Source organism: Otolemur garnettii, unplaced genomic scaffold (assembly GCF_000181295.1).
Source record: "Otolemur garnettii isolate 467f Iridium unplaced genomic scaffold, OtoGar3 scaffold00162, whole genome shotgun sequence".
Classification (NCBI taxonomy): Eukaryota; Metazoa; Chordata; class Mammalia; order Primates; family Galagidae; genus Otolemur; species Otolemur garnettii.
The window spans coordinates 1,263,577-1,277,719 of NW_003852557.1; the positions used below are offsets into that span (position 1 = coordinate 1,263,577).

A 14,143-nucleotide genomic window follows, 5' to 3' on the forward strand; every position below is an offset into this window, starting at 1 on the left:
TTTTTTTTTTGCGCAGTTTTTGGCCATGGCTGGGTTTGAACCAGCCACCTCCGGCATATAGGCCTGGCGCCCTACCCCTTTGAGCCACAGGCGCCACCTAGACCAGATATTTTGATTAAAGTGAAAGAGACATTAATTGTGCATTTAACTCCTCATCTGCCTCCTACACATACACACATACACACACACACACACACACACACACACACACGCACACAGTTGGAATTGAGAAGAGGCAGATCCTATGCATGGGCCAGGTGAGAACTCTGTATGTACATGAAACCATTGTGTTTGAAGAGGTTCAGAGTTTGTTGAAGAAGCCAGGCTGAAATACTGAAGGGCAACCAGTCAGTCTTCCTAGGTCTCATGAAACTGAAAACAAAAAAACTGTGTTGCGGACTTTCAACGTCACGATGAGAAATGGGGGAGGACTTAAGATATTGGTAAATATCATAGGGATCCATGAGCTCATACTGACATGACCTCAGAATAAGGTTTGTATTCATGACAGTAGGTGAATTAGGGGCAATTCCCTGACGCACATGTACACCTCAAAGTACAGGTCACACATGGACTTCTGATCCCTTTATTAATCCAACTTCATTCATATTTCAGTTCTCAGTCACATTACAGGAAAATATGGTAAATTCAACCATATTTATGATTTGGCTGGTATACAGCAAAGGAGAATTCTTCACTTCACTTTCATTCTAGAAATCTTGAATTTTTATTTTGTTTTTCAGAATCTGTCTTCCAAGTCCTAGCTGTGAGAGGCACCATGCTGGGTTGGAAAGAATGGGTACATGGCAATGAATTTAGAAGCGAGGATTTATGTAGAGCAAGAACATGATACTCCCTTAGCTTCCAAATGAGACAGGTACTCTTAGCTCTAAGGGCCAGAGTGTAGAGAAGATACTTTTTCTGCCTATGACATAAGTACTCTGGGGCTTGGAGTTCTGTGGTTGAATGAGAATTTTTGATATGGGCTAAGTAAAAGTGAAGCCTGCTACCTTTAAAACTGACCAGTAGGGTTTGGAGACTTTAGGAACAAATAGAAGAGGGACATGGAGCCCATGGAAAGATAACACCTTTCACATTGCACAGCACAGATCTAGGGTACAGGCACATCAAAGTACACGGATTTCCCGGGATTCTGACTTCCCACATATATGGATCAAGTCCAAGTGTTTCCACCGCACTTGAGGAAGATCCCAAAGATGTCAAGGTTGAAAGCCAGTGATACGCTCTGGGGAAGCAGGCAAAGGATGGAGTAGCCTCAAAGCAGAGGCAGGAAAGATTCTGTCCAGCCAGGGGGGCCACAAGAAAGATCCAATCAAGACTCCTGGAATTTGTGGCACCAGAGAAAGACAAGGAGATTGGAAATCAACAGGAGGCTTCTGGGCCTGACCAAGCTGAGAAACCTAACCAAAGTTATATGGCCACGAAGTCCACCAAGTGAGTTGATAAAAACCATTTTTCTAGAGTTCATAAGAGATCTGTTTCTTCCTGTGGGCCTTGGCACTGCATGGTCCATTCTTCTCCCCCTCCCCAACTCGTGGGAGGGTCATCACAGGAGAGGGGAATATGGAGGGCTTAGAAGTGAATGAGATCAGGTGTTACTTAATGCATTCCGACTTAGGAGCCCTTTTATGAAACTATCACTTCGGAATGCTCACCCTGACTAAAATTACATAAAATTCTACTACAGACAACAACATAATCCCAATCCTGATACTTCACTAAACATCAGCCCATCTCTGCAAGACATGGAATAGGTGTTAAGCCCGGAAAAGAGACACATTCCTATAAGCTCCAAAGCAAGGATCTGCAAACAGCACCTAACGGCTTTGCTTCAGAAATAAGCCAGGGCTGGTTTTCCTTATCACAGACATAAACTTCTGAGTTTTATCAAAATTCACCAAGTTTTATCCAAGCAGGATTGTCATTGAACAATTTAAACCATCTATGCAGCTTTCTCGCTTTACTCTCAGGGTTACTCACTGGGGAAGCTGCATTCTTTTTGCATATACTTAGACTTTGTTATTCCAAGGACGGATCCAATCAGGTGAGAGATGCTTCATCTGTATTTACAGCTGCTGCCCATTGCTTACATCACCACCTGAGCTCCGCCACCTGTCAGATCAGTGGCAGCATTAGATTCTCATAGGAACACAGACTCTACTGTAAGCTGTGCATGGGAGGGATCTAGGTTGTGCGCTCCTTGTGAGAATTTAATGCCTGATGGCCCGATGTGGCAGTGAGCCGGTGATGATAGCTCTGGGGGCAGCTATAAAGACAAATTATCATCAGCAGAGAGGTTCAATTGTGCAGAGATCAGAATAAATCAATTGCCTGCAGATTCCTCAACACCATCCCCCCACCCCACCCCAGTCCGTGGAAAAATTATCCTTCATGAAACTGGTCCATGGTACCAAAATGGTTGGGGACTTGCTGCTCTAGAAACAGTGACATCCCTGTTGACAGTTGCTGACCTAACAGGACTGAATTATAGGACTACATGTAGGTGCGAAAGGAGATAGAGTGAAATGTTACTTTGAACACCAATTGGAGGGTAGATACTGTTTTATCTAAACAGTTAGAAGACACATCTTCCCTTATATATCTGAATTGTGGTGTCATGTTGAGTGCACTTGTCACCCCATTGTACAAATATTTTTTCTACCCTTCCCTGCCAGTCAACCATACCCTTAAGAAACTGTCATTTCTAAGGAAAAAAACAGTGAGGAAAAGGGAGAATGCAAAGATGCTTGCTGTTAAGACGAGACAAAAGGGAAAGCTAACGCTAACAACATCCTGAGTAAAATGACTAGGAATTCAGATTTTAGGATGGTTTACAGTCCTTTTTTCTCACAATTGTAAGCATCCCTCTCACCTCCCCCAAACCCCAAAAGGAAGACCTATCAGTTGGACCAAAACATTAATTTAAGAAACATTGTTTGAAAAGGAAGCTCCTGGAGAAATAAGGGTGTTATGAATGACAAGATGATCACAAAACCCTCTGTTCCACCCAGGAAGTTGCAAAATGCTCTCCTCTCTCTTCTTCAGCTATCCTATCCTCTCAGAAATAGAATTATGTACAATTTCAGCAACGGGTGACCATCAGACCATCTGAATAAAGCCTTTTGAAACAGAATGGCAGAGTTTGACTTCTGGTTTCTAGTTTTTTTTTTTTTTGACATGCATGGTAAAGAACCAAATTCCCCCGGCAAAAAAAAAAAAAAAAAAAAAATCAACTGAGTAGAGCCCATTTGATGTCTATCAATTACAAAATATGATAGCGACAGGCTAGACTTGATGAAAATGAAGGTGTTTTATGCAATGCATGTTCCCTTGTTCTTAGATGCTCAGTCTGGCCTTGTACTATCTGGCAATTCTGAAAGACAGGATGGCACAGTTAAAACGTACCTTACTCCCCATTTAAAGTTCAGCTACAGTACTACAAGAGGGTTATTTTAGATGGAGAACCTAGGGAAATACAGAATTCCGATTTTAACCCCCCTCTCCCAGACCCCCAGCAGTGCCTGGTTGTTTGCATCTGGTCTGAAGTGAGCGTAGAGATGATTAAGGATTCCTCAGAGTGAGCAGGTGGACAGAGAGCAGCCTCCGCCTCTGCATGTTCTCGGCTTCTCTTCGCCTATGGATTAGAATGTCTTTATTTAATGTGCAAATGGCCCCTGGGAAAAATCCAGGTGTCCAGTCAAAAAAATTGTGTTGACAATAAAAGCTGCCATCGCTGTCAGATGAAGAGATACACATATCAAGGAAAAATCTTTCAATTTTATAGTCTGTTTCTTATTGTGGCAGTTGGACGACTTTTGAGTTTCAAAAGAAAACTCTGAATCTCAAGACTTGGGAAGAGACAAAGCTCATCGCTCCAGTTGTTTCTTGCACAGATGAGGGCATTTCGGCACAGAGAAGGGAAGCCACTTATGAAAACAGAGGGTATTCCAACAAGAGTCCGCAATTTGTTTTCTATAAACAGTCACATAATAAATGTTAGGCTCAAAGGCCACACTCCTTGCTAACTACTCAACTTTGCCCCTGTAGATCAGAAACAGCCACCCACAATATGTGTGCGGACAGAATGTGGCTTATGTGTTACTAAAATCTCACTTATAAAAACAGAGCTGGGTTCTGTCTTCAGGCCATCACAAAGACTTTTGTATTACAGTTAAGGAGGATTTTTTTTTATCTAGTTCTGCTTCTTAAATGATTTAGAAGTGAGCTACTTTAAAGAGAAATTTAGAAAAGAATTTTGAAACACAGGGGTTTCTATTACATGTACATGGAATTTCATGTACTGCAGAAAAAGTATTATAGCAGGTTTTCTGAAATTAGCCACCCAAATCTATGTAAAATGGAATATGTCCCCTTTCTCACTCAATTTCCACTGAGATAAACCACTAACATAGAAGGACCTCATATAAGTAACACCATGCTGAGTTTCTCTAAATAGTTAAAAGGGATCTGAACAACCCCCAAACCTTTTATTCTTCCCACAAATTCATAAAACCTGATGTTTTTCCATCTATCAAGTGAGTGTGGGTCTGTTAACCAACTTGAAAACACTGATGTCCACATCCCTATCAACTACACATGCAGGCATCACACCCACAGGTCTTTGGATGTAGACTAAAACCTCCCAAGGATTCTGTGAGCAGGGATGCAAGTCTGTTAGTTTCAAGATCAGAGTTTACTGATTCGATCTAAGTAACTAAAGTAACTGAGGTTCAGAGAAAACACAATTTCAAAATACCTTCATGTAGAAATTCTAGCCGTCTCTGGATCTGGTGGAAGTAAGACCCCAGAGCAACTCCTGAGAGTGCACAGCTGAGGTGGAGAAGTGAGTGGTGCAGTGAGAACAGAGGAGCCCTCACGCTGGAATCCAGCAGGGACAGGAGATCGCTTAGCAACCCCCACCGTCAGCTCACATAAGGATTCACAAGCACACAGATTATAAACTTGAGCTTCCAAGCACAATTATATATGTGCTGGGTGATCTATGACTAGCAAAGATGGAGCCAAGCATATGGACAGGCCGTCAGAGCGCTTATGCTGCTGTGGTTACTTGGTTTTAATGTGCTGGTGGAAGCCCTGAAAAGTTGTTCCCCTAAGAAACTACTTTGCTCTGCTGGAGGGAGTAACTCAAGGAGGGAGGCATTGAATCCACTGATTCAGAACACAAGACATTGGAAGGCAAAAGAATTTCTTCTAACATTGGATGCATGATGCACAGCAGGTGCCATATCCTCAGGCGTCACTGTCGTCCTCTTCCTGGCCAATTTCGTCTCCTAAGTTGGCAGCAGAAATGTTGGGGAGAAGAGGGATCACCAGAGGAAAAGTATTATAAGTGCCCACCAGTGTGCACTGGATGGCACCCACTAGTCTGGGGACAATACCCTTCCTCAAGTGCTTGATTTGAGTATTTCCCTCCTCTGTACATTCTCAGTATTATGTGTGATCCTACATTTTAACCTGAGGGAGAGCCCTATACTGTCTGTTTCCATGTCATTCTTTCCCACTGAACTGTAACTTTCCTAAGGTTAGAGAATGTTATCTTACTTTAAAACCTCATTACTTCTGCAAAGCTTAGCACATAATAGGTACCCAATAAAAACTGGGTGAGCGTGTGATAAATGTTGCCGTGAAGGTATGTATCATACAAACTTACAGTCCAGCTCACACTAATCCTGGGGGGGTTTTAATCTATATTGGAAGACTTGTGGGCGTAGCACCTGTGTTTGGAGTTAGCGAGAATGTAGACAAAAGTGTTTTCAAGTTGGTTGACAGGCCCATCCTCATTTGACAGATGGAAGAACAACAGGAGGTGACATCCTGCCTGGGGAAATCAAAGCCATAGAAAACACACTTTTATATAGCACAATATGTTTCATTTAAAAGCAAAGAGGAAAAAAAGCCATACCTGAGACTATTTACATCCTTGCCATTCTTTACTTGTCCAGAATTTGTGAGACAGAATGAAACTCATTTCTATCTCTCCACCCTATGTGACATCTCCACTTACCACAGAAAATAGACACAATGCTTAGATCACCAAGCACAGCACTGAATAACTGAGTGATATGGGGACTGCTCCAAGCAGAGCAGATGGACATGACCTAGAATCACCTTGTACATTGCACCAGATCTAAGCAAGCTGGCGTTAAAATTATATTTCTGCTGGGAGATATGAAAAGAAAAAAAAAAAAACAAAAACCCAAAGGTAAGGGAGCCTGCACTGCTTTCTCCTAAAAAGCATAGCATGGATCATGGTTAAGAAGCTCACAGGTAATAAAAATTGAAAATCAACAAGAGGGACGTCCCCAACATTGCTGATTCTCCGCCTACTATTCCAAAATTTCTACAATTTGTTTTCACCACACTTTCTGATCTCATTTCTCATAATCTTTATGAATTTGTTCCACCTGCTATCTCTAAGCACACCAAGTTTATGAATTACTCCACATCTTTCCTCTACCCTTTCCCCCCAGAATTCCCCCTTTATCCACTTCTTGACTTGTCTTCCTCAATTCTCAAAGCCTCACTAACTACCACTCCTTTCAAGAAACCTCTACAGATCATTCCAACTCTCTAATCCCTGAATTTCAGAATATTAGTGTTTACTTTTCACTCATCACTCTCATTACTCAGCATATACTTCCTGAGTACCTATGATTGCCAGGCAGTGTGCTATGCATTGAGGGTTTAAAGTTCCTCTTTTCTAAGAAGTTACATTCTACTGGTGGGAGACAGAAAAAAGGAAACAATTAAAAGATAAGAACATATCAGATAGAGAAAAGTACCCTTGTAGTATTTAAAGAGGATGAGGTAACAGAATGACTGGGAGGTCATCTTAGATTATGGGACACATACTCAGATTTAAATAATAAATCTGGCCTCAAAGATCAACAGTGATAGCATTTCAGGTAGCTTCAAAAACTCTTAAGTTGGTAAGAAGTTTGTTTTTTTAAGAAATGCAAAAGTGGCCCTTCAGGTGACCTTAGTAGATACAGGGGAGAGAGATTCCAGGCAAGGCCTGATGATGCAGGTAGAGGTCCAGGGGAAAGACGAGGGCAGCTTCAACTAGGGTAGTGTTAGCAAAGATGGAACAGTGTCTGTTTCATGTTTCAGATGAAGAGTGAATAGAATGTGTTGTTGGGCTGGATGAGGGAAGAAGTTGAAGACCGTAAGTCCAAGATAACTCAACTTTTTTGACTTGAGTGACTAAATGTTGACAGTTACTGAGATGACTAAGCGGGCAGAGGAAGGAACAGCTCTGGAGCTTAAAGTGAAGTCAGAGTTTCATTTGAGACTTCTACTGAGCATGTACAGGGATGTGGTCATCTTCATGCACATAAAATGACATGTGAGCAGAAGGCAAGAGGAGATGTATATTCATGGCTCTTTGACAGATGATATTTGAAGCCATGAGTCTACAAGAGGTCACCAAAAAGAACGTGAAAATGTATAGAAAGAAAACACAAGAAACCAGTAGAAGAGACTTTAGGATGCTCAATATTTAGAGACTGAATAGAGAGTGAATATCCAAAATGAGACTAGATTCAAGACCAAGCAAGAGTAAGACCCCATCTCTTCTAAAAAGAAGACTTCTAAAAAAAAAACTAGGCTGGCATGGTGGTGCATGCCTGTAGTCCCAGCTACTTGGAAGAGTGAGTCAAGAGGATTGCTTGAACCCAGGAGTTTGAGGTTGCTGTGAGCTATGATGAGGCCATGGCACTCTACCTAGGGCAACAGAATGAGACTCTGTCTCAAAAAGAAAAAGGAAATAAAGAGAATATGCATGTGCTATATTCAGAATACTAGAAGGGAACTGATGTTATGGATCCATTTTCAAAATACAATTGCAAATAATTATTAGTAATTCCTAAAATCCATAGGTTTGTCAGTTGTGGGACTAAAACTGTCACACAAAACTTTCCATCACAGCTACTAGCTCTGAATGAGATGAAAGTCTGGTGTCTCTATTAAGGTTGTCAGTCTGTTTTGAGAGGCATGTAAATTAGTAGAAAATATACAGCAATCTGGAGTTGAATCCCAAATTTAATGGTGTCACTTTCAACAAGTTATTTCATCTTTTAGATGCTCAATTAAAACAAATAAGAAAAATGACAATAACGAAACCCCCTAATACCTTCCAGTGTCCTTATCTGAAAGTTGGGAGTAAATACTTAGAGGACTGTCAAAAGGATTAAGTATGTTAATGTACATAAGACAGTAATGAGAGTTCAATAAATGGCATCCACTACTTTTATTATTTGATGTTGGTGGTGGTATTGAGGACTAGGGGGGAGTCAGTAAACAATAGCTCAGAAAAAGAAGTAGGAAGCTGTGGCACATTTTACTTGAATCTCTTTAAAATGCAATATAAACAATATATTCATAGATCAATATGCACATTCCATCCTCTCTAATCAAGAGCACCCAACCTGTGGCTTGTGGGTCGTATGCTGATTATTTGGGGCCTGTTTTGCTTATGTGGTGTCAGATAGAGAGTTATGTGTCAACTTTTTTTGATTTTTTGCTCATTGGCTTTTGTTAGCAGTTATGCATTTAATGTGTGGCTCAAGACAACTCTTATTCTTCCAATGTGTAACAAAATAGAAAAATGGCTGAATACCCCTGCTCTACATTCTGAGCTAACTTGTGGAAGGAAAAAGATAGCTCTACCTTACTGAGTTCAGGAGCCTCTGAGGACACTCATGACATATGTGAATCAAAAGTCAGGAGCTGAGGAAACTTTGGAAACATAAAATGTGCTTTGAAGCAGGAAAATAACTGATTCAGGGAACTTGAGCTGGGAAAAATCCCGGGAAAACTCCAGTGTCCATCAGGAAAGTGGGGAAAATAACCTAATGGAAACAATTAGCCATGGTGAGACATAAAGCCACATGCAAACCTTAGCAAAAGGCCAGGGAAGATTTACTCATTTATTTTTCCATGTATCATAGCTCAGCATCTTTTTGTCCATCAGATTCTAAGTCACTCAGTATTTGCTGAGCAAGCACTACATGGCGGGTGTTGTTACACACTTACAGGTGGTGGAGCTTGTGAATTATGAGCATATCTGGGCTGTCCAGACAGGGAAGACTATGTTTCATTGCATAAATAAACAAGACCAAAGTAAAATTTGGAACTTGAATTATTTAGAGAGTTGTAACTGAGAAGACTTAAGCATTCTACCTATGTTAGCTACTACTTCGATGAGGATAACACAAACTTATATTTCTCACTTTTTTTTTTCTTAGCAGCTTGCTAAATAGAGTAGCACTATTTTCTAGGGCCGTGTGGTTGCAGTTGTCTTCTGTCCCTGTGGTGAAAACAGTGCTGCTAATCCTTCGACATCTATTTCCCTTTTTCTCCTTAACAAGAGAAGCCCCAGTTTTCAGTCAGGCACCTAGCTTTTCAGGATGAAGACAACATTTCCCTGCCTCCCTTGCAGCTAGGTGTGGACATGTGACTAAGTTCTGGTAAATGAGATGCTAGGGAAGTATGTAAGCATTAAAGAATGCTTCCTTTTATCCCTTCCAGCAAACAGGAATGTGGACATGATAGTTAGACCTCAAATCCATGACTCAAGTCTTGAACCATGAAACGAAAGTCTTATTTGTAGCAATAAGGCAGACAGCTGAGATTCCTGTAGTGCCTACATTTACAAGAGAGAGATAAATGTCTACCTTATTTATAATTACCTGCCACTCACAGCTGAAACTAATCCTTGCCGATCATATATATGCTCATCTCCAATATCACAAGATATTGTTTCTATCTGTTATAGTGCTAACTCATTCCTTCCAATTCATTTATGCTGCCTAGACACAGACCCTAGCCTCAAGCTATCACTAATTACTGACATGAGCAATTACAACCATCTAATAGCTGGACTGACTTCCATGTGCAGTCCCTGACTTCACACCTGCTCTGCCATTAAGACTCCTCTGCCTAAAGCATCACTCTACCTATGTCTATTTGTTGAAGGCACAGTGAACATCATGAGCAAAGTCTCTTCACAAAGTTCATTTATCAAGTGTACACAAAGCAATGACTGCACTCATTGACCATTTTTCAGGGCTCTGCACCATAACGCTTCAATGGTTTCCTGTTTGGTACACAGTAATTTGTAATTGCTTTCATGAAGCTTTTCATAATCTATATGGTGAGGTTAATTTACCTGTTTTTTAAAACTAGTTCTAGTGTCCTTTGAGAATCTTTCCTCTGTGCTCTCATAGCATTTATTAAATACTTTTACATTATTCCACATGCTATTTTCTTAAATTACCTATTCCTAGGTTTGTCCTCCTGCTAGAATAAGTGTCCAATACATATGTTTAAACTGAAGTAAATTTATACTTGTTCCTCACTGATCCCATATCCTAGTCATACTGAACTATCTGATTTTTGTTCATTATATGCTTATATAATTTTTTTTTCTGGAACATCATTTTCTTCACTGCAATCCAAAGGTAACTAATTCTTCAAGTATCAGGTCAAAGACCATCTTCTTGAACCCTTCCAAGTTTCTTCAGTGGAAAGAAAGCTTTACTATCTCTAATGTTATTTTTGCTATTTTATATAAAATTTGTTTCATTTTAATCTAATTTTATATGATTCAATTCAATTCAATCCAGAAAATATTTGAAATCATCATCAAATACTCATTGTATTTGAATACCTATTCTGCACCTCTCTTTTGGAGAGGTTTACTATTCAATGAGAAAGAAAAGAGCCTTTAATATAATCCAGGCTACTATTTATATAATCTATAAATTAAAATAATGCTAGTGGTAATAATGCTAGTTTCCTTGCTGAAATAAACTCCAAAATCCCAATGGCATAGTACAAGTTCATTTCTCACACACACAAAATCCTCAAGTGGTTTACCTGATTGGTATACCACTCTCCAAGTTAGGGCCCAGGCTCCTTCCATCTTGAGGCTCTGCTACCAACATGACTTCAAAAGTCACTGTGATATGCAAATTAAGCCAGAAGAGAAAAGAGCATGGAAAGTCTTTCATAAATTTTTTTCCTGGCACAAACCTCCAAATGATATTCACTATTCCCACCTTTCATTGACTAAAACTTAGTGTCCAGAACACCTTAAAGTAAAAGAAGATAGGGAAATACAATCTAGCTATGTACTACACAGTGGTGTTTGACTGGATAGAACTGAGGTAAGTCATGTAGAATCCTTCACCTCCCACAATGATATCAAAGAGAATTTGAAAGTTTCCCATTCCCTTGAGATGAACCAAGAGGAGGAAATATGTTTTAGAGAACATAGCCAGAGTGACTGTAACTTCTAATTTGCTTAGAAGAGTCTGAGTTTTTTATCCTGATTTATAAATAAGTCTTCTTTTGTTCTCAGAGATGTCCTAGTCCAGATGACACATTACAGGATCATCTCTACACACAGCAGGCTTTGCCACATGTAGCTTTAGCCATTTTGAAGGCTCTGCCTTTAAATTTGTATCAGATTTTCTGCATACTGACCCATATTTTATTTTGTGTGTACATTGGCTAACTTACATTAAGAATGTATAAAGAAAATGGGATACATATGTACACAAAGGAGTGTTATTCAACCATAAAAATAAGATCATGTCATTTGCAGTGACATGGATGAAACTAGAGGTCACTATGTTAAGTGAAATAAGCCAAGCACAGAAAGACAAGTATCAGAGGTTATCATTAACATGTAGGAGCTAAGAAAGCTGATATCATGAAGATAAAGGGTAGAATGAAAGATAGCAAGGGCTGGAAAGTGTATGTGGGCAGATGGGTGGGCAGATGGGTGGGCAAGATGAAGAGAGCTGGTCAATGGGTACAGACACAGGTGTATGTAGTTAGGTAGAGAACTATGTTCTAAAGTTTGATAGCACAATAGGGTGACTATAGTTAAAAACAATGTGTTGTATATTTCAAAATATACTAGAAAAGAGGACTTAAAATGCTCCCAACATATTATTATAGAAATGATGGATACCTGAGGTAATGGACAACCCAAATACCCTGAATGATGATTACATATTCTACATAATGTATAATTAAAGTATCACAGCTACCCCATAAATATTTACAAATACTTGTATCAGTAAATTTTTTTAAAGAATATCCTCCTCCTCCCACTCCTCCTATGCCCTCTTTATTCTGTTTTCCTCACCACTTCCTGTAGCCAATAAATCAATAAAGCCAATTCAATTGACTACAAGGAAAAATAAACAATTATAATTAGAAAACTGATGACCCAGATACTTTTCCTTGTATTTATAAGTTAGAAGAAAAGAGGCAAATGATAAGAGAGTAAGCTTCCTGAAGGCATTAACATCTTGGTGGTGTGGGGTCAGTTGGGGGGATCCCCTTTCTCTGAGTAACTTCAGCCAATATTCAACATGAACCCCTCTGCTTGCTTCTACCCCTGTTCTATACTGGGAGAATAGCTGCTGGAACAAGTTGAACTACAAGCTATTGAATATAATGAGTTATAATCACCTTATAAAGAAATTAGTCATTTAAATTTTTTTTCTAAATATAGGCCAGGATGTTCAGAAAAATGAAAATATGACATAGAATTACAGAATTACAGGGAGCTTTGAAATACTGTTTTCTGCCTCCTTGTTTATCAGGTGGGTAAACTGAGACCAGGAGGAAGGATCATCTTCAGAAGAGTTAACAGCAGGAAGCAACACTGTATAGAATTCAGGACTTCTGGTGACCAAATGGCTGCTCTTCCAACTGCATATAAGAGGATTTGCAATAAGAGCTATAAAAGGAAAGATTAGTTGTCAGGTTAAACAGAACATCTGAATTCTGTCATTCCAGATAACTAGTTCAGTAGTCAGCAAAGCCTAAAGTTTTCTAATCACGCATGCCCTAATTCCACCAGAGAAAACTTACTATCATGAATAGATTCTATCTGATAGGCAGGGGGAAAGGGAGTCTGGGACAGGCAGACACAGAGGAAACAGGACGTACATTCTCTATCTGGGAAATGGAGTGGAAGAACGGTTTGGCAAGTTTCAGAATGGTAAGTTACAATAAGTGCCTTTTGTTCTTCTGTCATCCACCCCCAGAACTCTGCCCTGTTCCCTCCAGTTGTAAGTCAAATATTATTATGAATGAAAGGAGAGAAACTGTAGGATCCGGTTTTCTCTGAGACCCCCTCCAAAAGTTAATTTCTAATGAAACAAAGGCAAATGCACTTTTAAAGGACCATTTTCCCCTGCCAAACAATAGATTTTTCTCAAATTTATGGGAATACCAACAACATACTATTTCTGTCATAAATATTGCACAAAGGCATATGATTACAGGACTGAGAAATAAAAAGAAAGGAAAACCTCTTACAAATACTATCTAATCGCACCGGTGAGGCAGGTGCCATTCCCAAGAGCCACAGCACCCTCAATTTTCAGAAGAAAAATCACTAAGAACAGATGTGGAGAATACACTATGGATCATACATAGAGCTCAGTCAATAGAATGCTTTTATCGTCCTGGCCAGGTTTCCTGGACCGTATTTTGATTAGAAAGTAAGTAAATGCTCTTTCATCATTAGGTTAATGCTCTGCAGTTCTACAAGTCCACTTCCTTTGGAACATCCGGAGTCACCCAGTCGTGAATTTCAAAAAGTAGGCAAAATCAGACACAGGAAAAGTGCACTGCTGATGCGAACGTTGTATTCTAATTTCCAAGGTCAAAAAGATAGGACAGAAAGATTGAAGAATTTTGCATGAAATATACCAATATTGACCTCAACCGAGCTTTTGTGTCACTGGTTTACTACGGTGTTAAACAAAATGATGCTGGTCTTGGGAAGTGTGCGATGTGTGAAGGGGCCAGGGTGGGCTGCCATTAGGTTTTGAACTTGAGCTGGGTTCTGAGATGTTCTGGGTAGCTAACAGTCAGCCAAGAGAAGAAATAATAGCTAACTTTAGATAGCTTTGATAGACAGTAGTTGTTTTAAGTAAGCACTGACTCCTTCTATACACTGACTCCTTAAATTCACATCTACCCTCTTTAGAATTCTAGTAACTAGCTCGGCGCCTGTGGCTCAAGCAGCTAAGGCGCCAGCCACATACACCTAAGGTGGCGGGTTCGAATCCCC

The 14,143-nt window shown here is 39.9% G+C and overlaps 1 protein-coding gene across 1 annotated transcript in view; it reads right to left on the minus strand.

The window, feature by feature from the left end:
* Window positions 1-14,143, minus strand: part of CA10 (carbonic anhydrase 10) — a 505,702-nt gene that overhangs the window by 426,777 nt on the left and 64,782 nt on the right. The window lies entirely within an intron of this gene.